Here is a 22,620-nt window from a genome sequence, read left to right on the forward strand (position 1 = left end):
GGGAGCGCCTAACCGAAACAAAGGCGAGCTTCTCCGATCATCCTCCGTGCTTGTCCCCGCTCGAGCTCTCCGGCTTTTTGAATCTCCCCGCCCCCACCCCAGGGCATCCCCTCCCCCTGGAGAGGCCGGCCGGCCGGCCGGAGGGCGATCAGGCTGCTGTGTGCCGCTCGCTGTTGCGTTGCTAGTTTTGCCTCCTCCTCCCTCGAGCAGCCGCCATACTGCGGGGCAACCCAAACTTGGTCTGGCCCCAACTCCTCCTCCTCCTGCTCTCGCCGCAGCCGCCCTCCTTTCTATTCCCATCAGTTGTTGCGTTGAACGCAGGGCCAGACGCCAGCTGAACCTGCTCTTGGAAGCGGGGGGAGGCGAGGAATTTAAAAGCAAATAAATACAGAAGTTGGAGCGAGATCAGGTAAGCGCGTCTGTGTGTAACTCGACGCATGCCGCTGGTTGCAGTCTCTGTCGTTCAGCCTGCTGCAGCGGGGGGGAAGGCGCGGGGGGGGAGACGCACTAAGGAGCCGTCTCCGTTCTTCTGCAGCCCCTTCAGTTCATTGAAGGCTCTTGGAAGCGGAGAGGCTTTTCCAGGTTTGCATTTGCAGGAAATCCAATGGCTAGAACAACGCTAGAGCAACGCGAGGAGGCGATTGTTTTTGCGCGATATTGGCATTTGAAGTGAGGTGGTTGGAAGCGGAGGGTGATCTATGGACGTCGGCGGCGGGTGGTAGCTGTTGCAAAAGCTGCGTGTATGTGTTAGGAACAGATCTACGGGGCAAGCACGTAAGGATCCGTAGGATCTCTGGATTAGAAGAAGAAAATGCCCAACAGATAATGCACGGGTTTTTCCAGAGATAATGCACGGGGTTTTCCAGGGTTGTGGGGGTTTGCTCTGCGGTGTTTTCAGCTAGATTGTAGGGGGTTGTGTGGTCGATTTACAATCACGGGCGAGTATAAAGGAAACCTGGAGTTGTCGCGGGTGCCTGTCCGCCTCCCCGCCAACAAGTCCCCTACGGTGCAGCGGTTTGTTGGCTGTGATGGTCTGTTATGGGGTTCCTCCCTTAGGTTCCATATGGAATGATATCAGTGAGCGTTAAAACGACACAAGCCCTTTCCTCTTGTCTAAGTAGATATTTACGTCGGTTGTAGGGAAGGAGCGGTGGGTGTGTCGCTTTTTAGTTGGAGGCTTGATTGCTTTGGAGGTTTTTTTTTTTTTTTTGCATTTCAGTTTTATTTCAGCGGCTGCCGCCTCCCTCCCTCCCTTTGCAGTTTCCCAGAAACTGCTTGTGAAGTGACCCTTGGTTACCGAGTCCACGGTTTCTTCCCTTGCAACTGGTGTTAATATGTTGTTCACCTGCCTAAACCTCCAGCAGCCAGCCAGTCTCAGTCTCTCTCTCTCTCTCCCCCCCCCCCGCCTTTTTTATAATCCGGACAACACAGCCCTTTTGTGTGCAGGCTGCAATGGCAGAGGTGGGTTTCCACTGTTGTTCTGTCATGATTTAGGGGGCTGTGTCTGTTTTCCTGAGTTTTACACATGGCTGTTCTTGGGCCTTTAAAAGGCCTCTCTGCTTCCTCAGTGAGGCTTTACATAAGGAGAAGGCTGGAGGGAAGGGGTTTCTTGTAATGCTTCAGTTGCCTTGGGGAAAAAAGCCAAATGAAAGGAGGGGAAAAATAATTCACCTGTCAAAAATCTATTAAACCTGAAACGCATGCAGCTTTATTAACATTAATTTTAATCCAGTTTATGAAAGATTGTTTGCACATCCAGTATTAACTTGTTGTAATTGTGCGTGTGCGCGCACGCGTGTGTGAGAGAAATGCTGCCAATAAGGCAGCTTTTCCCACCTGGTGCCCTCCAAACGTGTCAGACTACAAGTCCCATCACCAGCCAGGATAGTGCTGACTGGATATGATGGGAGTTGTAGTCTAACACCTCTGGAAGGCACAGGTTGGAAAGGGCTGCAGTAAGGTAATAAAAAATTGTTGTTCAGTCGTGTCCGACTCTTTGTGACCCCCATGGACCATAGCACGCCAGGCCTTCCTGTCCTGCGCTCTCTCCCGGAGCGTGCTCAAGTTTATATTCATTGCATCGGTGATGCTATCTAGCCATCTCATCCTCTGCCATCCCCTTCTCCTTTTGCCTTCAGTCTTTCCCAGCATCAGGGTCTTTTCCAGGGAGTTTTCTCTTTGCATTAGGTGGCCAAAATATTTGAGCTTCAGTTTCAGTAGCTGTCCTTCCAATGAGCAGTCAGAGTTGATTTCCTTTAGGATTGACTGATTTGACCTCCTTGCAGTCCAAGGGCCTAACCTGACATAATATCTATGGGTTTCCTCGGTGGAAAACAGTAACATGCTGTACTGTCTATGTATTGTATAAACAAATTGGTGCTGTTTGACAGGTTGATGAGTTTCCTCTCCAAACCATGTTAGCTATTCCTCTCTCATAGCACTACTTCCCCAAGGCGATAAGAGTGTGGTACAGTTGTTCAATGGGAGCAGGTAGTGTTAGGCATAGTAGTAATATTCTCAGGAAGCTGGGATGGGGTAAGGCAAGGAGTGCCTTCTGAGTCTGTATCTTCAGGTCATAGATACAGTGTTTTGGAATTTGCTATTTCAAACAGAGAAGGGGATGTTGAGTGGGACTGGACTGCACCTGTTGCAGCCATGTGCCTGCCCTCAATTTGGCTTTTGGTTATTGCCAGTATAAACACGTAAAAGATATATGAGCTGACTTTTTTTTCTCTTCAATAAATCGAAAACTGCCAAGCATTCCCTGGGATTACTTCAGATTTTAAACTGTACTCTGTAAATGTCTATCATCTTAGCATTTAGACCTTTTAAACTTGATCCTGTGTTGTTGTTGTTTTTAATTCTCTTAACATTACTGGACTTTAAAACAAGCTCTTTGCAGTGGTGCTGAGATTTCTAAGACAGGAGTGAAATGACAGCAGATGCCTTGACCAGTCTTCATTGTCTCCAAACCCATTATAAGTGGAAGGCTTCTCTGCTGTCTTGGCATTATTTGGAAGTGTGATTTAAAGATGCTGGGCAGCTTTCATGTTGAGGTTTTGTTCCTCACCAATGGGTGTGCTCAAAGCAGAGTAATATTGCACAATATCTTACACCACAATAAAAATTGCATGATAAATGGGGTACAGTGTTTGGCGCTGTAGTGTAAATATTGCTGTGCCATGGGATGGGAGGGAAGGTAAGGGAATTTTTCTAACAGCTTCAGAGAACACTCAAAATGAACTGATGGCATCCATACTGCTGGGTAACTGGATTGTCACACAGCATTGGGTTCAGGGCTCCTCCTTGGGAGCCTTTTAGTCCCTAATACAACTTTGCTCAACCTGGTGCCCTCCAGGTATGTTGGACTACAACTCCAGGTTGGGGGATGTGACCATAGTAAATAGTCCTATTATTAGGTGTTTGGGTGGTACATCCTCCATCAGAGCCAGATTTAGGCACAGAAGACACAGGCACTGCCTAGAGTGCTGGGCTTAGGGTGGGTGCGGCCTCCTTATCTTAATAATTTAGTCATCAGCTGGAACAAATAGTACAAATAGTTCACTTGTAAAGCTGGCAACACTGACCTGAGTGGTCAGTGTTGTGTCAATGGTTGTTATTTGTGGAAAATTAATATCACTGCCTGTTCAACAGGTGGTGTGCATGTGAGTGATTGTGATCAGATCGACACATAGATTTGCATCGTTTTATATGACGGATATAAATAATTCATGCCAATTGTGCATCAAAGCTGGGGAATGGGCTACAAGTGCAGTAGAAATGATAGCTAAAGTTGAACAAATGGAGAGGGGCTCCTTGCCTGGGTTGGCCCTGGCCCTCACTCCCACTTCAGTAAAAGCATAAATTGTAGCCCAATGGTCTTCCACCTTTCCAGGCCGAAGACCAACCTTTTAACGTCAACCTTCAACATGAAGATTTTAATATTTTGAGCCTATACATCCATCGTGCGTGCACTCTCTCTCCCCCCCCCCCTCAGGTGACCAGGTGCAAAGGAGGACTGGAGTCCTGTACCTTTAATAGTTGCGCAGAACAGAATTTTGACATACGATGGTTTCCTCATTTCTGCGTAATATGCTGCAAGTGCCACAATCCCCTTCCAAATAACTGTTAAAAATAAAGGAGATCTGATCTTGTTTGTATTGGGTTTATTTCTGTCTTTTTGCTTCTCTTTTAAAAATAAATTCTAAGCAAATCAAAAAAATAGTAGTGATGCCACTGTTGCAGTCCACATTGTGACCTGCTGGTCAGCAGCCTTGAAAATAAGCCCACAAAAGTTAATAGCCTTCTGGGGCTGGCAGAGGATGTACACAGAGTGCCACCCCTCCTGCAGCGGCCTGCCACATTTCTGTAATGAAGGCATCTCTACTGTGCTGCTGGCTCACTTGCCCGCATGGAATTCCATTTGCTACCTACAGTGCAGTTCCTTGTTGCATTTATTTATTTATTTATTAAATTTATTAATCGCCCATCTGACTGGTCACCCAGCCACTCTGGGCGATGTACAACCCACCATAAACAATTTAAAACAAAATTTTACCATAAATTTTTTTTAAAAAAAATACCCTAACCCACCCCAAATGCCTGCCTGAACAACCACGTTTTTAATGCACGACGGAAGCTCATTAAAGAGGGTGATGACAGAGTTCCCTAGGGAGGGAGTTCCACAGAGTGGGGGCCACCACAGAGAAGGCCCTCTCCCTCGTCCCCACCAGTCTAGCTGTCCTGGCTGATGGGACAGAGAGAAGGCCATCTGAGGCTGATCTTGTTAAGCGGCCTGTCTGGTGTTGCTGGAGGCGCTCCTTAAGATAGGCTGGGCCGGAACCATATAGGGTTTTAAAGGTCAAAACCAACACCTTGAATTTAGCCCGGAAAACAACTGGTAACCAGTGCAACTCCTTCAGCACTGGAGTGATGTGATCTCGCCGGCGGCTGCCTTTAATCAGGCGAGCCGCCGCGTTCTGTACCAGCTGCAGTTTCCGAACCGTCTTCAAGGGTAACCCCACGTAGAGCGCATTACAGTAGTCTAAACGAGAGGAGACCAGGGCATGTACTACCGATGGGAGCAGATGGTCGGGAAGGTAGGGGCGCAGCCGCCGTATCAGATGGAGTTGATACAGCGCTGTCCGGCTCACAGCTGACACCTGAGCCTCCATGGATAGCTGGGAGTCCAAAATGACCCCCAGGCTGCGGACCTGGTCTTTCAAGGGTAGCTGTACCCCATTCAACACCAGGTCAACATCCCCCAGCCTCCTCTTGTCTCCCACCAAAAGTACCTCGGTCTTGTCAGGGTTGAGCTTCAGCTTATTCCTCCCCATCCAGCCACTCACCGTCTCCAGACATTTGGTCAGGGATTCTACGGCCAACCTTGGTGAAGATTTGAATGAGAGGTAGAGCTGAGTGTCATCCGCATATTGATGACACTGCACCCCAAACCTCCTGATGATAGCCCCCAGCTACTTCACATAGATGTTAAATAGCATCGGGGAGAGGATGGAACCCTGTGGCACCCCACAAGTAAGTGGCCACGGGTCCGAAACCTCCTCTCCCAGTGCTACCCTCTGGTACCTGCCAGAGAGGAAGGACTGGAACCACCGCAATACAGTGTTTCCAATGCCCAACCCCTCCAGGCGGTCCAGGAGGATACCGTGGTCAACGGTATCAAAAGCCGCTGAGAGGTCGAGGAGAACAAGGAAGGAGCATTCACCCCTATCCAGAGCCCTCCTCATATCATCCACCAAGGCGACCAAGGCCGTTTCTGTCCCATGCCCAGGCCTGAAGCCCGACTGAAATGGGTCTAGATAATCAGTTTCTTCCAAGTGTGCCTTCAACTGCACCGCCACCACCCGCTCAATCACCTTGCCCAAAAATGGCAGATTTGAGACTGGGCGAAAGTTGTTCAGAACTTGAGGATCCAAGGAGGGCTTCTTTAAGAGCGGTCTTATCACTGCCTCCTTGAGGGCTGATGGCATCACTCCCTCCTCAAGGGAGGCGTTCACCACCACCTTGATCCCCTCACCCAGTCTCTCTCTGCAGCTCATAATGAGCCAAGATGGGCAAGGATCAAGTAAGCAGGTGGTTGGCCTTACAGATGAAAGCACCTTGTCCACTTCATCAGGAGGAAGAAGCTGGAAGCGATCCCACAAAACCGGTTTGCCACAGGCCGCCTCTTGCTCACTAACTGTATCCACAGTGTGCAGAGTAACACACCTAATCTGATCAATTTTATCTGCAAAGTGCCTTGCCAAAGCCTCACAGGAGGCCTTAGAATGCTCCAGTGGTTCCGGAGCCACAGGACCAACCAGGCTCCGGACCACTTGGAACAGCCTCCTGGGGCAGCACTCTGCAGACGCGATGGAGGCAGCATAATATTCCTTTTTTGCTGCCTTCACCGCCACGTGATAGGCTGAAGATATAGCTCTAGCCCGTGTCTGATCGTCTTTGGAGCGAGACTTCCGCCACCGGCGCTCTAGCCGTCTCACCTCCTGTTTCAGAGCTCGTAACCGCGGATTGAACCATGGTGCAGTCCGAGCCCTGTTCAGGGGGAGAGGGCGTTTCGGAGCCACCCGATCTAATGCCCCAGTGATTGCGGCATTCCAGCCACCCACCAGGTCCCACCAGTAAGTTAGGGGACTGTACACGCACATCAGAGACCACCTCAAGCACCTCGGCCAGGGAGTCAGTCGTGCAGCGGGGTGGACGGTACACGAGCAGAATCCCCAGACTGCCCTTCGGGCCCAACCTCCAGTACATGCACTCAACAACCTTGGTCTCCCGGAGAGGGGGTCTGGTGAAGACCAAGGACTCTCGGTAGATAACAGCCACTCCCCCTCCCTGCATATGTCTACCAGCCTGATGTTTAAAGACAATGCTCTGGCACTGGGTCCCAGTCAACCAGTTGAAAACCAGTCTCCCCAGAGCAGCCTTACCCAGTGTGGGTCTCTACCGATGTTTTGGTCTTCAACCCCTGTCATTCCAAACCACTGACTATGTTGGCTGGAGCTGATGGGAGTTGTAGGTCAAAACATCTGGCGGGACCTATATATAAGTATGCTGTTGTTCAGTCATTAAGTTGTGTCCGACTCTTTGTGACCCCATGGACTGTAGCACGCCAGGCCTTCCTGTCCTCCGCTTTCTCCTGGAGTGTGCTCAAGTTCATATATATATGTATACTGTGCAACAAATCCTTTGTTGCAAGGTTGTCCTGGGCTTGCAGGCAAATGAAGTTGTTCAGACAATGCTTCAGTTTGTTTCCTTTGATGTAAAAACCTGCTAGAAGCGAATTTCCAGATTACATAAAATAAATGGTTTTGGATCTCTAGGTCAGTTAGGTATGTAATTTCCAGGAGGTCCAGTTTTGTAGTTAAATATTATGTTTCTAGAGGTATATTTACACATACGTCTCCCAAATATTAGATTAGATTAGATTAGTTTAGCATTTCAGAGCCTTGCAGTCTTGTCTCTTGCCCATCTGTGTGACAGCTGGCCTTGATAGTGAACTAATATGAATCTCTGTTCGTGCAATCCCATTGCAAACTACTTAAGAAATTGTTAGACTTCCATGTGCAGTTCTCTCTTGCTGCTTTCCTTCCTCCAGTTTACCTCTTAGCATTTTCCAGTTACATTTGCATGATAGTTTTTGTATTTCATCTTACATTTATAAAACGTTTCTGTGTAGTGAACCACAAGATCGAGCATATGACTGAAAACACCATTTGATGCGGAACTTTAGAGGAAGACTTAAAAAAAAGAGCTGTATGGTCTTATCTGTACTAAAATGAAACTTAACTATTACATCAAAAAGGTGGTTGTCTTGCATATTAGAAAGCATTTAATCCTAGATATCATAAGGAGGCAATCCTATGTATGTTCAGACAGAAAAAAGTCTTTTTTCCTGTCTAAACATGCATGGGATTGATTGTCTCAAGATATGCTGGGAGATGTAGGACTTTTTTCTGTCTAAACATGCATAGGATTATGTCCTAAGTGAGCCTTCTCCAACCTAGCGGTGTCTGTATTTTGATTTTCAGCTCTCATCATTCCTAGCCAGCACTGGCAATTGTAAGGAATGTTTGGAGTTGTCCAAAATATCTGGAGGGTACTAGGTTGGAAAAGTCTGTCCTAAGTAATAGTGCTCTTTCAAAAGGGAAATACACTACAGTTGATTGATCAGCTGAACACAGTCTGCATTTCATTCCCCCCCCCTCCCTCCAGTGGTTTGGGATCCGTTTGCAGCTTGGCTAGCATGCAGCGATTCTCTTTCTGCAGAGCCGATCTGAATGAATCTGCTTTCAGGCATTTTTCAGGATAACTAGGATAGCTTTACACTGTAAGAAGAATTCAGGAAAGCACATGTTCTACATTCCAAAATCTAAGAAAATGGAACATTTTTCTGACTGAGAAATAAAGCTTGCCCTATACATTGAAAGTAGAACGAGTCCCCTGGATTGCAAGGAGGTCACATCAGCCAATCCTAAAGGAAATCAACCCTGACTGCTCATTGGAAGGACAGATACTGAAGCTGAAGCTCAAATATTTTGGTCACCTAATGCGAAGAGAAAAGTCACTGGAAAAGACCCTGATGCTGGGAAAGATTGAAGGCAAAAGGAGAAGGGGACGGCAGAGGATGAGATGGCTAGATAGTATCACTGATGCAGTGAATATGGACTTGAGCACACTCCAGGAGAGAGCACAGGACAGGAAGGCCTGGCGTGCTATGGTCCATGGGATCATATAATTATAATATTTATTTTCATATTTTATAGATTTTTAGCCTGCATTGCTATAGAATTCTATCCAAAGTGGCAACATGATAAAGAGTCCGACACGACTGAACAACTGAACAACAACAGCAACATACATTGAAAGAGACATTCTTCCATGGTGTAACTGCAGACTCTGTCTTATTTCCTGATAACATTCTCTGCAACACAAAAGGTGTTGCAATGTTGAATCTTCTTTAATTTCCCCCCCAGAACACTGTATTCCATTCCTTAGCATTCTCTGTGCTTTCCAGCAATATACTTTGGTACTGCCAGTCAATAGGAGAACACTCCTCCCCTCATCCCATGTTCCAGATAGCACTAGGCCCATAGGTAACAAAGAGCATTGAAGTGAACTATGTAATTTAGTTGAAAAGGAGGTTAAATAAACCCAGTACTACAAATGTTCATAGATCTTCTATGAATAAAGAACAAAAGCCCTCTTCCTTTGTTTGCGGACCCATTTTCAAGATGCAACATCCAATTTTCTTTCTTTGTCCCCGCTGTGCATGGTAGTGAATACATTCTTATCCAGTAAGCATTCTACACAGTTAACCTCTTAATTAGTGGTTGTTTGTAACTGAACCAAATCCAGGGTATTTTGAAAGGTGGATAGCACCTGTTGATTAACATCTGTACCTATGCAACATGGCATGGATGTAATGTTTAAAGTTTCACACATTTATTAATAGGTATTAATTTGCATGCATTGAGAGCTAGGGACTGACAGCATGGTGCTTGTTTGGGGACAGGATATGCTGCTTGGTGCACCTGCAGTTGGCAAACTTTGGTGGCTTCAGACCACACAGCCACCTGCCTTTCCATGTGAATTATCACAGATGTGGTTGCACAGATGCTGCTTATTCTGCAGTGTTCCTGATGCAGAAATGCTCTGAAACAAAAGTTATCTGTTTTTTCCAGGTGCCCATGCTGTGCTTCTGATTATTAAAAGTCAATATGGCACACACATCCTGCGGGCATGCCCTTCGGCAAGTGGGGAAGAGAGAGAGGGCACCTCTCATCTTCTGAGTTGCTCAGCCCTCATTAAAAAGACAAGAGCTATGAGTAAGAGCACCAGGCTCCAAAGTTAAGCTGGAGAGAGGGATAGCGTTCAGGCTGCTGCTGCAGTCTACAGCCTGTGAATTCCTTGGTACGACTTCAAGAAGATCATATTTATTTTCATATTTTATAGATTTTTAGCCTGCATTGCTATAGAATTCTATCCAAAGTGGCAACATGATAAAGATGGCTATGCTTGCAATTTTATGCACGTTTACTTGGTGCATAAAACTTGGTGCATAATGATTTTACCATTAAAATCAGAGGGCCTTATTTTGGGCAGACATGTTTTTAGGATTGTGCTGCATGGCTGCAATCCTAAGTATGCTTATTAGGAAGCAAGTCCCATGGAATTTGCCTCTGGGTAAACATGCTTGGGCTGTATACTCAAAGTTGAATAGCATTTGGGCATTTAGTAACGACTGTTCTGGAGTAAGCACAAGAGTGCGGTGTAAGAGTATATATTCTGCTTTAAAGAGGCATATATCAATTTTGTTTCTTAATTTAGATTTTCTGTGTAAATGGAAGCCACAAAATATTTAGCCCATTGGCTATTTGCATAGATGTATATGTATATCCCAGAAATGGACATATGGGCATATGAGGCAGTAACCTTGCTGTAGCTAAGCGTGTCTGGGTCTCGTTAATATTTGGATGGATGAACCATGTTGGACTCGATGGTCTTGTAGGCCCCTTCCAACCCTACTATTCTATGATTCTGTGTGCCTTGGGTTCTATGATAGAAGAAAAATAAGGTAAATATAATCTCAAGTTTTGCATAGAAGAAAGCGCTGATTTAAATCTTGCTTTTGCTTAACTTCTGCATAGTGGGGTTTGATATTCTCTTTCACAATTGTGTAAGTAGCAGAACAATCAATACATAGTGCAGATTAGACCTTAACCTGTCTCTCCTGTATGTAATTTAAGACAGGGGGAGAGAGAGTTGTTGGAATAATAATGCACATGAATGCAGGGATTTGAAAGGCCTTTGACAGATTTATATTTCTGCCTTTTCTATTGGTTTCTCTGGAATAGATGTTGAGGAACAGAATCCTAAATAGGGTCTGACTAACACTGTATTTTTAGGGTTTTTTAGTCCTCCCAGAGATCATCCTTTAAAAAAAAAATGGCTTGATCAAGTCTTTTGCCAGTAGGTTCAATTTAAAATTTATATTCCTTTCATTTATCATGTGAGTTACATAGAACAGTTCAGTCTAATATAATAATTAGAAAGTAGCAAGATGCCATCAGATGGGATTGTGTCTAGAGATGTGGCCATAAAGACAGGCTCTAGCTCAGAGATCCCCAACATTATTGGACCTGTGAGCATGTTTGAGAACTTGAAAATCTGCTGTGAGCAGCACCACAAAATGTCTTCCATGGAGGATGTGTCTAGTCACATAATGGATACTATGAGGGCCTGGCTAGTCAAAAGAGGTGGGGCGGGGGAGAGAAATAGTGAGGCTAGAAGCTGGGAGGGAGGGGGAAATAACAAGACAAAAGGGGAGAGGGGAGAGAAAGAGTGAGGCTAGTGGCTAGGAGTGGGGAGAAACATCAAGGTAAAGAGAAAAATAGTAAGGCTAGAGGCTGAGCATGGAGAGAAAGAGCAAGGCTAGGAGTTAGGAAGGGAGAGAAAGAAGGCTAGAGACCGGGAAGGGAGGGAAAGAGCAAGGAAACTTGTTTTAGATATATGTTGTGGGTGCTGTCTGTTTTATGTCTTTATGTGAATGGTTTTTTAATACTTTATATAATGTATTTTAATGGTTTTAATTTTTGTGAATTGCCCAGAGAGCTTTGACTATGGGGAAGTATAGAAATGTAACAAATGAAATGATGAAGTGAAAGGGATTGTGTGGAGAGAAGTAGCAAGGCTAGAGGCTGGGAGTAGAGAGATGGAGAGAGCAACGGGAAAAGGTCTGTGTGGATGGAAGAAAATTTGGTGGGGTCAGGAAGCAACTCATTCCTTCTCTTCCTGCCTGCTGAACAGCTGATCAGTGGCAGGTTCGGAAACAAATAGGGGAACTTGGCACCCTAATGTTTTTCAAGTTATTTTAATTAAAAATTAAATTTTGAGAGGTCAGGGAGCAGAAAGCTTTGCGGGCACTGTTGAAGGTCCATGTGGGTGCCATGTTGGGGACCCCTGCTCTAGCTTAGTGTAAGCTCCAGCTGGCCTTGCTCCACCTTCCTTTCTTTATCTCTTGCTTCCTTCATTGCTCAGTTCCGTGGGACCCTTGCCTCTACTCACTGCTCATCTGCACACTTACCTCAGTTGTCCCTTTCTCTGTTCCCTTAGTCCTATCCAACTGTAGCCTATCTCCGTGAACCCATGAATAAGATGCCTGCTATTTCCAAACCTTGGGGAATGCATCCTGCTTCAACAACTCACTGCTTTCACACATAACACCTAAGCCAAGATTTGTTTTTAAGCATGGGCTGTTGAACAAGCCAGAGACAGTCTTGCTGGTGAACAAAGTGAACACATGTTTGGCCAATTTCTGTATGTTTTCCCTCCGGGTATTCTGTTTGGGTGTTTTTTGTTGTGGGGTGTATGTTGTGGTTTTTTGTGGTGGGTTGTATGGGTTTCTTTGGTAGGGTGCATGTGTTGCCTGTGTGTGTGTGTGTGTGTGTGTGTGTGTGATCTGAACATCATCAGGAAGAACGAGGAGGGATGAAACGTTCAGGAAGAAAGCAAGTGAGTGTAGTTTAACCTAAGGAAGTATTCTTTTTTAGCTGTTCTTCCCTTGCACTTCTGTGGATTGACAAGAGGCTTTGGTGGGGCACAGAAACAAACCAGGAATATGCTGGGATTCTGGGTTCAGACATAAAACCAAATCACAGTTAAGCAAGTCAGGATTTATAAACCAACTTCAGAATGTGGGTTCACATTGGGCTTTGCTGCTAAAAAAATAAACCATAATTTGTTCAGACAAACCACAATTGACATAAACCAGGGGTAGGCAACCTGGTGTCTTTCAGATGTTTTGGACAACACTCTCATTAGACCCAGCCAGCATGGCCCTTGGTAAAGGACTATGGGAGCGGAAGCTCAACACATCTGGAGGGCACCAGGTTGCCTACACCTGGGCTAAATAAATCCTGGCTTAGTGTTGTGTGTGAACCAGGCCAGTAGCTGTGCTTTTTGTTGCTCCACTTCAGTAAAGATACTTTGAATTAGAGTAGTTTGTATATGTGTTCAAGAACACAAGTTATTTTAACCTCACTACCAAAATACCTCCAAACTAGTTTTATTTAGCGATGTTTTGACATCCTCTCACCCACACCACTTCAATTCTACCCCCCTTAATTCTATGTGCATCCCATCCCTTTCTTCAAGGCTATGCTGGACTGGTTGCCTTTTGCCACCTGGGTTCATGGTGGTGACACTGCTGTCAGCACCCATAACCTGAAGCTAGAAAGCCTACCACTTCAAAAATCGCTAGTGTGCGGCAAATGGCAACCCATTGTCAAAGATGCTCTTGCCCCAAGAGTTTTAAGCAGTGGTTTCTTTTGATCTGCACCACTTGTTTTTGGAACTCGAAGCTCTTTAACTCTTTGTATTGAAATCAGTGGAGATGTCATGAGTTTTGTCATGCTTACCTTGGTTTTTGTGAGCATTTTCTTGTTTGTTGTTGCTGAGTTCTTGCAAAAAGCCTTTTAGGGATGTTTATGCACCCCCCCAAATGCACAGAATCATAGACTTGGAGTTGGCCGTCTAGTCCAACTCACTGCTTGATGACGGTAATATAGAGCAAGAACATATCCAACCGATGGCTGGGGATCTCTGTTCTTTCATTTTGTGACTGTGCACTCCAATGTTATACTTTCTCAATGGAAAGCACTTCCTTGTGTGGAAAGTTCATAATGTTTGAAATGGCTAGAGTACATGTTAAGGGCTTTCCCAGCTGTGCCTCTCAAAGTTTCCCTTCTAGAAGAAAAGGAAACACGATTCAAAGAAGAGAGTAAAAAAAGAGTCCTGTGTTTGCTGACCTTTGAGACACTGGCAGTGCCTAAACAAACATAGATAAATAATTGTAGAGATTCACTTTTATTTTGAAAATGTAAAAGAGCGTCTTCAGTATTTTGGCTAGCATATCCAATGTTTAGGGACTTCAGTAATGTATTTAAAGTAGCTTTAAACATAAGTAGACTATGAGATAGTACTCTACGTTGACACATGGGATCAGGTTTCCTCTAGGATTGGCAACATAGCTATTTTGGGCAAGCTGTACTGGCAGACACTATTCTGCCTCATCCTGTTGGAACTAAAATGCCAGGTGAGGAGCTGCATTATGGTTTCTCCTGTGTATGTTGTTGAAAATGTGGAGGGTTTTCTCTTGTTGGAGGCTACCATTTTACCATTTGGGTAAAAACAGACATTTAAAATGGACTTCCCCAACCTAGTGCCCTCCAGATGTGTTCAACTACAGCTGTAATTTAAACAGTGGAAGTGGTTTGAATGCACCTTTGTTGCAGTCCCAAGGCATTTGGTTTCAGGGTGTAGAATATGTTTTTAAATCAGTTCCAACATACTTCAGGATATCTGTCTTGTATTCACCCTTAGGGAGCTGGATACAGTGTTGTTGTTGTTCAGTCGTGTCCGACTCTTCGTGACCCCATGGACCATAGCACGCCAAGCCTTCCTGTCCTGCGCTCTCTCCCGGAGTGTGCTCAAGTTCATATTCATTGCATCGGTGATGCTATCTAGCCATCTCATCCTCTGTCGTCCCCTTCTCCTTTTGCCTTCAGTCTTTCCCAGCATCCCACCGTCTGCGGTGATCTTGGAGCCCAAGAAAGTAAAATCTGTCACTGCTTCCATTTCTTCCCCTTCTATATGCCAGGAAGTGATGGGGCCAGATGCCATGATCTAAGTTTTTTTAATGTTGAGTTTAAAACCAGCTTTTGCACTCTCCTGTTTCACCCTCAACAAGAGGCTCTTTAGATCCTCTTCGCTTTCTGCCATTAGGGTGGTATCGTCTGCATATCGGAGGTTGTTGATAATTCTCCCGGCAATCTTAATTCCGACCTGTGATTCATCCAACCTGGCGTTTCTCATGATGTACTCTGCATATAAGTTAAATAAGCAGGGAGACAGTATGCAGCCTTGTCATACTCCTTTCCCAATTTTGAACCACTCGGTTGTTCCATGTCTGGTTCTTACTGTTGCTTCTTGACCCTCGTACAGGTTTCTCAGTAGACAGGTAAGGTGGTCTGGTACTCCCATCACTTTAAGAATTTGCCACAGTTTGTTGTGATCCACACAATCAAAGGCTTTAGCGTAGTCAATGAAGCAGAAATAAAGCTGAGCCATAGGCCAGGGGTTTAGAACCTCAGGCCCATGGCTCAAATCTGGTCCGCCTAGGGTCCCAGTCCGACCCTCCAAGGTTCTCCAGATGGTCTTGTTCTCTTTCACCTGACTACAGATCATTTGGTGGTTTCCCAGATTTTGCATGGTCCCCCCCCCCCCATTCTAAACGGTTGAAATGCCTCTCCTAAGGCTTAGTTACTGGCAGTAAGAGCTGTGAGATTAAATATTCTGGTATTTTGGGCCCATCTCCTTTGCCCTTTGCCTTTTACCTTTGCCTCTGACGGCTACTGCAGTGTGGCTCCTGAGAGCTTGAATTCAGCCCATGGGCTGAAAGTGATTCAACACGTTTGCCTCATGCTTGCTTAGTTTGTGCCCATATTGGCTAGAATTACTTATTTTAGTAATTGGGATGACGTTTCCTAGATTTGTAGGTTCTCCTGTACTTACCTTCTTGTCTGAGCAAAGCTGATTTGTGGCCTTCCAAGAATCACAAGAAATATCTAAAACCACTCCTGTTCAAAGTATTTTGTAAACACTCTTAGGGTTAGAGTGATACTAACAGTTGAAGCATTAGGCATCTTAATGGCTATAATGTCTTTTCAGGATTTTTTTTTTTTGCATTTTTAAAACATGAAATATCTTCTGTGCCTTACTTAGAAAACTTTCAAGTAGCACTTAGTTGCAGGTCACTGTTGCTGGCTATTCTAACAAGTGGTGTGGTCTGGGGAAGCCTTACCTGTCTGCTAGCTAAACCAGCTATAACACTGGCCACTTCATGCATGAAAACATGTCCACACCATGTGCTGACATTCTGCACTGAAAAGTAGGCAACACGCTAAAGGTAAGTGCTGTCAATGCATAATTGAGCATTTTATGTAGCCCCATCCTTTTCACACTGTGTGGCCATATTATATTGTATAATGATATTGATAGATTTGGGTTGCCCAACCTCTGCAGTGTTGTTCTTCACAGTTAAACATTCAAAATGGTACCCCCTTTCCTGTCTGTCTTTTAAAGATGTTCAAATGGAGGTCGGAGTCAGGAATATGGCATTCCCTTTAGTATCTGCCATTTGCAGTTCTTGTTCCACCTTGCTCTACTGTAATTTGTCTCTTAGCATGAGACTTAGGCCAAATGAAAGTTGTCATATGTAACATGCTTGACTGTAGGTAAAGTTTTGTATTCTGCTTATTGGTTCTATACAGCCTCTATAAAGATATGCCAGTATTCATGTCTTCCTCCCTCACACCCTATTTTCAAGTGTCTTCTTTTTTTCCTCCTGATAAGTTCAAATTTGTTAATGCCTAAAGTAGGTCAAAGGGAGTAGTCTATTATTTTGCTAGAGTTATCTGGACATTTTTTAAAAAGTTTCCCTTAAAGCAATTTTTCACTTCTTAAAGGCCACCTGTTATACAAATTGAAATGTATACCTTCTTCTAAGACTACCTCTACACTGTGGCCTTTGGGCCACTACTTCTGGGTCTTTTTAATTTGCATGACAAGTATTCATTTCATGCAGGAATGCTGGGTATTGAGCAATGGTTGGCAACTAGATGGGCCATGACAAAATTTTTAGCCCCTCTATGAGCATTCTTGTGAGTCAGCTTTGCTGAGCTTAAGATAACATTGTCAAAAAAGAGAAACTGTTTTTTGGAACTTAAATTGCCGTCTTTGGCTTGTATCCAATGGTAGCTATACTGCTGGGGAAGAGCAGAGGGTATTTCCAAGTAGCGCCAGAAAGAGTGAAGCGGCTGGGCCAAAGCCAAAAGGACACTCAGCTGTGGATGTGTCTGGTGATGAAAAGAAAATCTGATGCTGTAAAGAACAATATTGTTTAGGAACCTGGAATGTCAGATCAATGAATCAAGGTAAGCTGGAGGTGGTCAAACATGAGATGGCAAGACTGAACATTGACATCTTGGGAATCAGCAAACTAAAATGGACAAGCATGGGCGAATTTAATTCAGGTGACCATCATATCTACTACTGTGGGCAAGAATCCCTTAGAAGAAATGGAGTAGCACTCATAGTCAACAGAAGGGTGGGAAAAGCAGTACTGGGGTACAATCTCAAAAACGATAGAACGATCTCAGTACGAATCCAAGGCAAACCATTCAACATCACAGTCATTCAAGTCTACGCCCCAACCACTGATGCCGAAGAAGCTGAGGTTGATCAGTTCTATGAAGACCTACAACACCTTCTAGAACTAACACCAAAAAAAGATGTCATCTTCATCATAGGGGATTGGAATGCTAAAGTAGGAAGTCAAGAAATCACTGGGATAACAGGCAAGCATGGCCTTGGTGTACAGAATGAAGCAGGACAAAGGCTAATAGAGTTTTGCCAAGAGAACACACTGATCATAGCAAACACTCTTTTCCAACAGCACAAGAGGCGACTCTACACATGGACATCACCACATGGTCAATATCGAAATCAGATTGATTATGTGCTTTGCAGCCAAAGATGGAGAAGCTCTATACAGTCAGTCAAAACAAGACTTGGAGCTGACTGTGGCTCAGATCATGAGCTTCTTATTGCAAAATTTTGGCTTAAATTGAAGAACGTAGGGAAAACCACTAAACCATTCAGGCATGACCTAAATCATATCCCTTATGAATATACAGTGGAGATGATGAATAGATTTAAGGGATTAGACCTGATAGACAGTGTGCCTGAGGAACTATAGATGGAGGTCCGTAACATTGTTCAGGAGGAAGCAACTCAATCCATCCCAAAGAAAAAGAAATGCAAGAAAGCCAAGTGGCTGTCTGATGAGGCTTTACAAGTAGCTGAGGAGAGAAGGGAAGCGAAAAGCAAGGGAGAAAAGGGAAGGTATATCCCACTCAATGCAGAGTTCCAGAGAATAACAAGGAGAGACAAGAAGGCCTTCTTAAATGAACAATGCAAAGAAATCGAGGAAAACAACAGAATGGGAAAGACTAGAGATCTCTTCAAGAAAATCAGAGATATCAAGGGAACGTTTTGTGCAAAGACGGGCGTGATAAAGGACAAAGAAGACAGGGATCTAACAGATGCAGATGAGATTAAGAAGAGGTGGAAAGAATACACAGAAGAACTATACAGGAAAGATCTTAACGTCCCTGATAGCCATGATAGTGCGGTCACTGAACTTGAGCTGGACATCCTAGAGTGTGAAGTCAAGTGGGCCTTAGGAAGCATTACTAACAACAAAGCCAGCGGAGATGACAGTCTTCTAGCTGAGCTATTTAAAATCCTGAAAGATGATGCTGTTAAAGTGCTGCACTCAATATGCCAGCAAATTTGGAACACTCAGCAGTGGCCACAAGACTGGAAAAGGTCAGTTTACATTCCAATTCCAAAGAAGGGCAATGCCAAAGAGTGTTCAAACTACCGTACAATTGCGCTCATTTCACATGCCAGCAAGGTGATGCTCAAAATCCTACAAGCTAGGCTTCAGCAGTATGTGAACCGAGAACTACTGGAAGTACAAGCTGGGTTTCGAAGAGGCAGAGGAACTAGAGATCAAATCGCCAACATTCTCTGGATCATGGAGAAAGCAAGAGAATTCCAGAAAAACGTCTATTTCTGCTTCATTGACTACGCTAAAGCCTTTGATTGTGTGGATCACAACAAACTGTGGCAAATCCTTACAGAGATGGGAGTACCAGACCACCTTACCTGTCTCCTGAGAAACCTGTATGAGGGTCAAGAAGCAACAGTAAGAACCGGACATGGAACAACCGATTGGTTCAAAATTGGGAAAGGAGTACGACAAGGCTGCATACTGTCTCCCTGCTTATTTAACTTATATGCAGAGTACATTATGAGAAACATGGGTCTGGATGAATCACAGGTCGGAATTAAGATTGCCGGGAGAATTATCAACAACCTCAGATACGCAAACGATACCACTCTAATGGCAGAAAGCGAAGAGGATCTAAAGTGCCTCTTGTTGAGGGTGAAAGAGGAGAGTGCAAAAGCTGGTTTGAAACTCAACATTAAAAAAACGAAGATCATGGCATCTGGCCCCATCACTTCCTGGCATATAGAAGGGGAAGAAATGGAAGCAATGACAGACTGTACTTTCTTGGGCTCCAAGATCACCGCAGACGGTGACTGTAGCCATGAAATTAAAAGACGCTTGCTCCTTGGGAGAAAAGCTATGGCCAACCTAGACAGCATAGTAAGAAGCAGAGACATCACCTTGCCGACAAAGCTCCGTCTAATCAAAGCTATGGTTTTCCCAGTAGTAATGTATGGCTGTGAGGGCTGGACTATAAGGAAGGCTGAGCGCCGAAGAATTGATGCTTTCGAACTGTGGTGCTGGAGAAGACTTCTTACGAGTCCCCTGGACTGCAAGGAGGACAAATCAGTCCATACTAAAGGAAATCAACCCTGAGTGCTCATTGGAAGGACAGATACTGAAGCTGAAGCTCAAATATTTTGGCCACCTAATGCGAAGAGAAAACTCCCTGGAAAAGACCCTGATGCTGGGAAAGATTGAAGGCAAAAGGAGAAGGGGACGACAGAGGATGAGATGGCTAGATAGCATCACCTATGCAATGAATATGAACCTGAGCACTCTCTGGGAGAGAGTGGAGGACAGGAGGGCCTGGCGTGCTATGGTCTGTGGGGTCATGAAGAGTTGGACATGACTTAACGACTGAACAACAACAACAGAGGAAAACACCTCTGCTTGTGGAAGATGGATCACTCAGTTTTCACCATTCTGGCCACAACATGCAACCTGCTGTTTGTCTGTGCAGGCAGCTAAACTCATATCCAACCCATTTTCATGTGACTCAAATATTCATGTTTATTAAAACACAACTAAACAGTAAACAACTAATAAATGCAGGATCAATATTTAACTGTAAAAGGAGGAGGAATGGCAATAGAAATGAGAGAAAAGGTATGGATGAGGTAAAAAAAGAAAAGAAAAAGAAGGCCAGGCCTTCAGGGTGTAACCCAGAACAGTAACATAGAACTAGGCAAGAGGGAGGTTTCTTCCTAAACTGGGGAAGAATTGCTACAAACCAGATTAGAAGTACTTCCTAGGGACAAGTTAATGTATGACAACGAGGCCTCATCAGTTGCTGAGAGATTCATACAGGGAAAACTAAAGCAGTTATGAACGCAGAACCTAGGAGGCAATATAACAAATAATGTAATGTCCGGTTACATTACATACAACGCACTGCAGTGCCTGTGTCCCTGAGAAGCTGTACTAAATTGTTGAGTCCTTTGGGAATAGCATGGGATATGGCACAGAGATAGGGGATGTTAACGTGGGTGAGATTGGCAGCTTGTGTGAGTGGATGTGCTTTCCACTAGTGCAAACCCTGAATTGGATACAATCCATTGACCTGGTTTACACATAATGACAACCCAGAGTATGGGTTGTTGCCTTCCCCAGAGATTACCCATGACTTGTCTGCCAGATGATGGTGCAAAGCACAGGTTTTTTTTTTCAATTCCTAGGTTGTTTGATTCCCTCCTCCTTCACCCACTCCCTCCCTGCATCCCAAATTCCTTTGTAGTACTGGCATGTAGAGTGGCTTTAAAAACAAAAAAAACCCAACCCCTTTTTGCCCACCACCTCTATACCCTGGTGGAACAACCCATGGTTCCAGGTTCGCACATAATGACAACCTATAGTTAAAACAAGCTAGAGTTCATAACCCAATAACAAACCATGGCTTCTCATCCTGGGTGCTTTGTGCTTAACAACCCATAGTTAACCCATACCAGGTTCGCATGTAACGAGAACCCAAGATTCAACAACCTATCCTCAACCCATACTCTGGGTTGTCATTGCATGCAAACCAGGTCATTGTGACTCAGTTTATGGAAGGGCGTGTCCAAGTGACATGGACAAGTCACTATTACTCAGCCTAAACTAACTCACAGGTTTGTTGTGAGGATAAAATGGGAGTGGGGTGGGACGAGGGAGAGAAGAACCTTGGGAGAAGACTGCCCCGAGAACCTTGGAGGAAGTAAAACAAATCACACATGCTTCTTAAAATGCGGTTTATCAAGGACAGAATCGGTTGTCTTACACCTCGAATCTCTCTTTTCAAACACTTATTTTTAACACTTCTGTGTGTCGTCAGATAATACATGCTGGCATCTAAGCACTCCTCCGAGACTTTTTGTAATACTTTCCCGTGTAAGAACTTCCTACAGGAAATGGGATGGAGGGAGAGAACCTTCAAAAGGTAGTGAATGCCTTCTGTTCTTTAGTTGCTAGCTTTATTAGCTTTGTACCCCTCTGGCTGCATGGCTCGGTCCACTTCCTTTTCTGGCTCAGCTGATATCATATGCAATAGAATGCCAGTTATTTATTGGCAAAAATGAATATTTTTTTGAAAAAAATGTTTTTAGAAGATTATGAGACAAACTATTGCTATGTTGTACAAAGCAGTTTGGTTTCCTTTGGGTTTTGTAGATGTACAATTTAACCCTGAGCTATGAAGAAAGGAACAAGAATAAAGTAGCATTTGATCTGGAATCTAAGAGCTGATTCACAGTAGTATAACCAAAGAGCAGGGATGCTCAGGCTTCGGGTTACTTTTTTCTTTATCATGTTCTTGCTTCCCCTAGACCTCTGCCTAGACATTCTTCATATATGGCATAGATTCTTCTACCTCCTTTCTTGGAGATGCTGGAGCCACAGTTGTTGGCTGGGATGCTGTATTCTTCTTCCTGCAGTTGTCACATACTCCTCTAGTCTGCATTATTACTTCGTAATGCCAGATATTTTGTCTTTAACTGTTTCTGTAGTCATTGGAACTAGGCTTGCCAAATGCTTATCCAGAACATTTGCCTGGCCTTTTAAGTGTTGGGAGGCAACCAAAAACTATGCAACAGCTTCTGTCTCTCTCTTCCTCCCCCCACTTTCCAGTGGTCCTCTCCTATCCAGTGTGGGCTCCTTCCCTCTCCCCATCTCCACTGTTCCAGCATCCTTTCACTTGTCCTCTCCCATCCAGTGTGGATTATTGTAGAACCCACTTGTACATCTGTAATATGCAGAAACATGACCAGTTTGCTTAAAAGATCAAGTGGAAACATGCCATTGTAGAGTAGAGCTGGCTTTTGATAGAAGTGAATAGTTTAGAATTCTATTATGTAACTTTTAAAAATTTGAGGAAGCAGAGACTTCTGAAAAGGCTAAATTTGAACCCTATGTGAAGTTGTCTTAGTGCTAGGGCTGTCTTTTAAAAACAAAAACAAAACCAAACCCCAAAGGCCACATTGCTGCAGTTTTTCACTGATGCAGTGATCCGCTGGTGCTAGGGAGTGGGGGCTTTTTCACAGCCCTTTAGATGGTGTTCAGTGTGGGAGTGGTGGCTCCTTCTTCCCTCCATTGACAAACCCACATTGCTTGTATTTGAAATGTCTGCTTGTGCCAGTGCTGGGATTCTAGTGCCTGTTCTTGTACTCTGTTGTCCTTGTGCCAATAACTGAACATAGGATTGAGATGTAGAG

At 44.5% G+C, this 22,620-nt stretch overlaps 1 protein-coding gene across 3 annotated transcripts in view; it reads left to right on the plus strand.

Moving 5' to 3' along the window:
* The first annotated feature begins 292 nt into the window (after positions 1-292).
* Positions 293-22,620, plus strand: part of SEMA4D (semaphorin 4D) — a 117,726-nt gene continuing 95,398 nt past the window's right edge. For 2 of the 3 annotated variants that reach the window (XM_084834045.1, XM_084834047.1), the window contains exon 1: positions 293-409. The gene's annotated coding sequence lies outside the window, so the exon portion shown is untranslated. Of the gene's footprint in view, positions 583-22,620 lie in introns of all 3 variants that reach the window. The other variant, XM_084834046.1, reaches the window with a different exon arrangement.

The sequence above is a fragment of the Heloderma suspectum genome, chromosome 2 (genome assembly GCF_057233095.1).
Source record: "Heloderma suspectum isolate Gila_16-S chromosome 2, 16-S_ref, whole genome shotgun sequence".
NCBI classification, from domain to species: Eukaryota; Metazoa; Chordata; class Lepidosauria; order Squamata; family Helodermatidae; genus Heloderma; species Heloderma suspectum.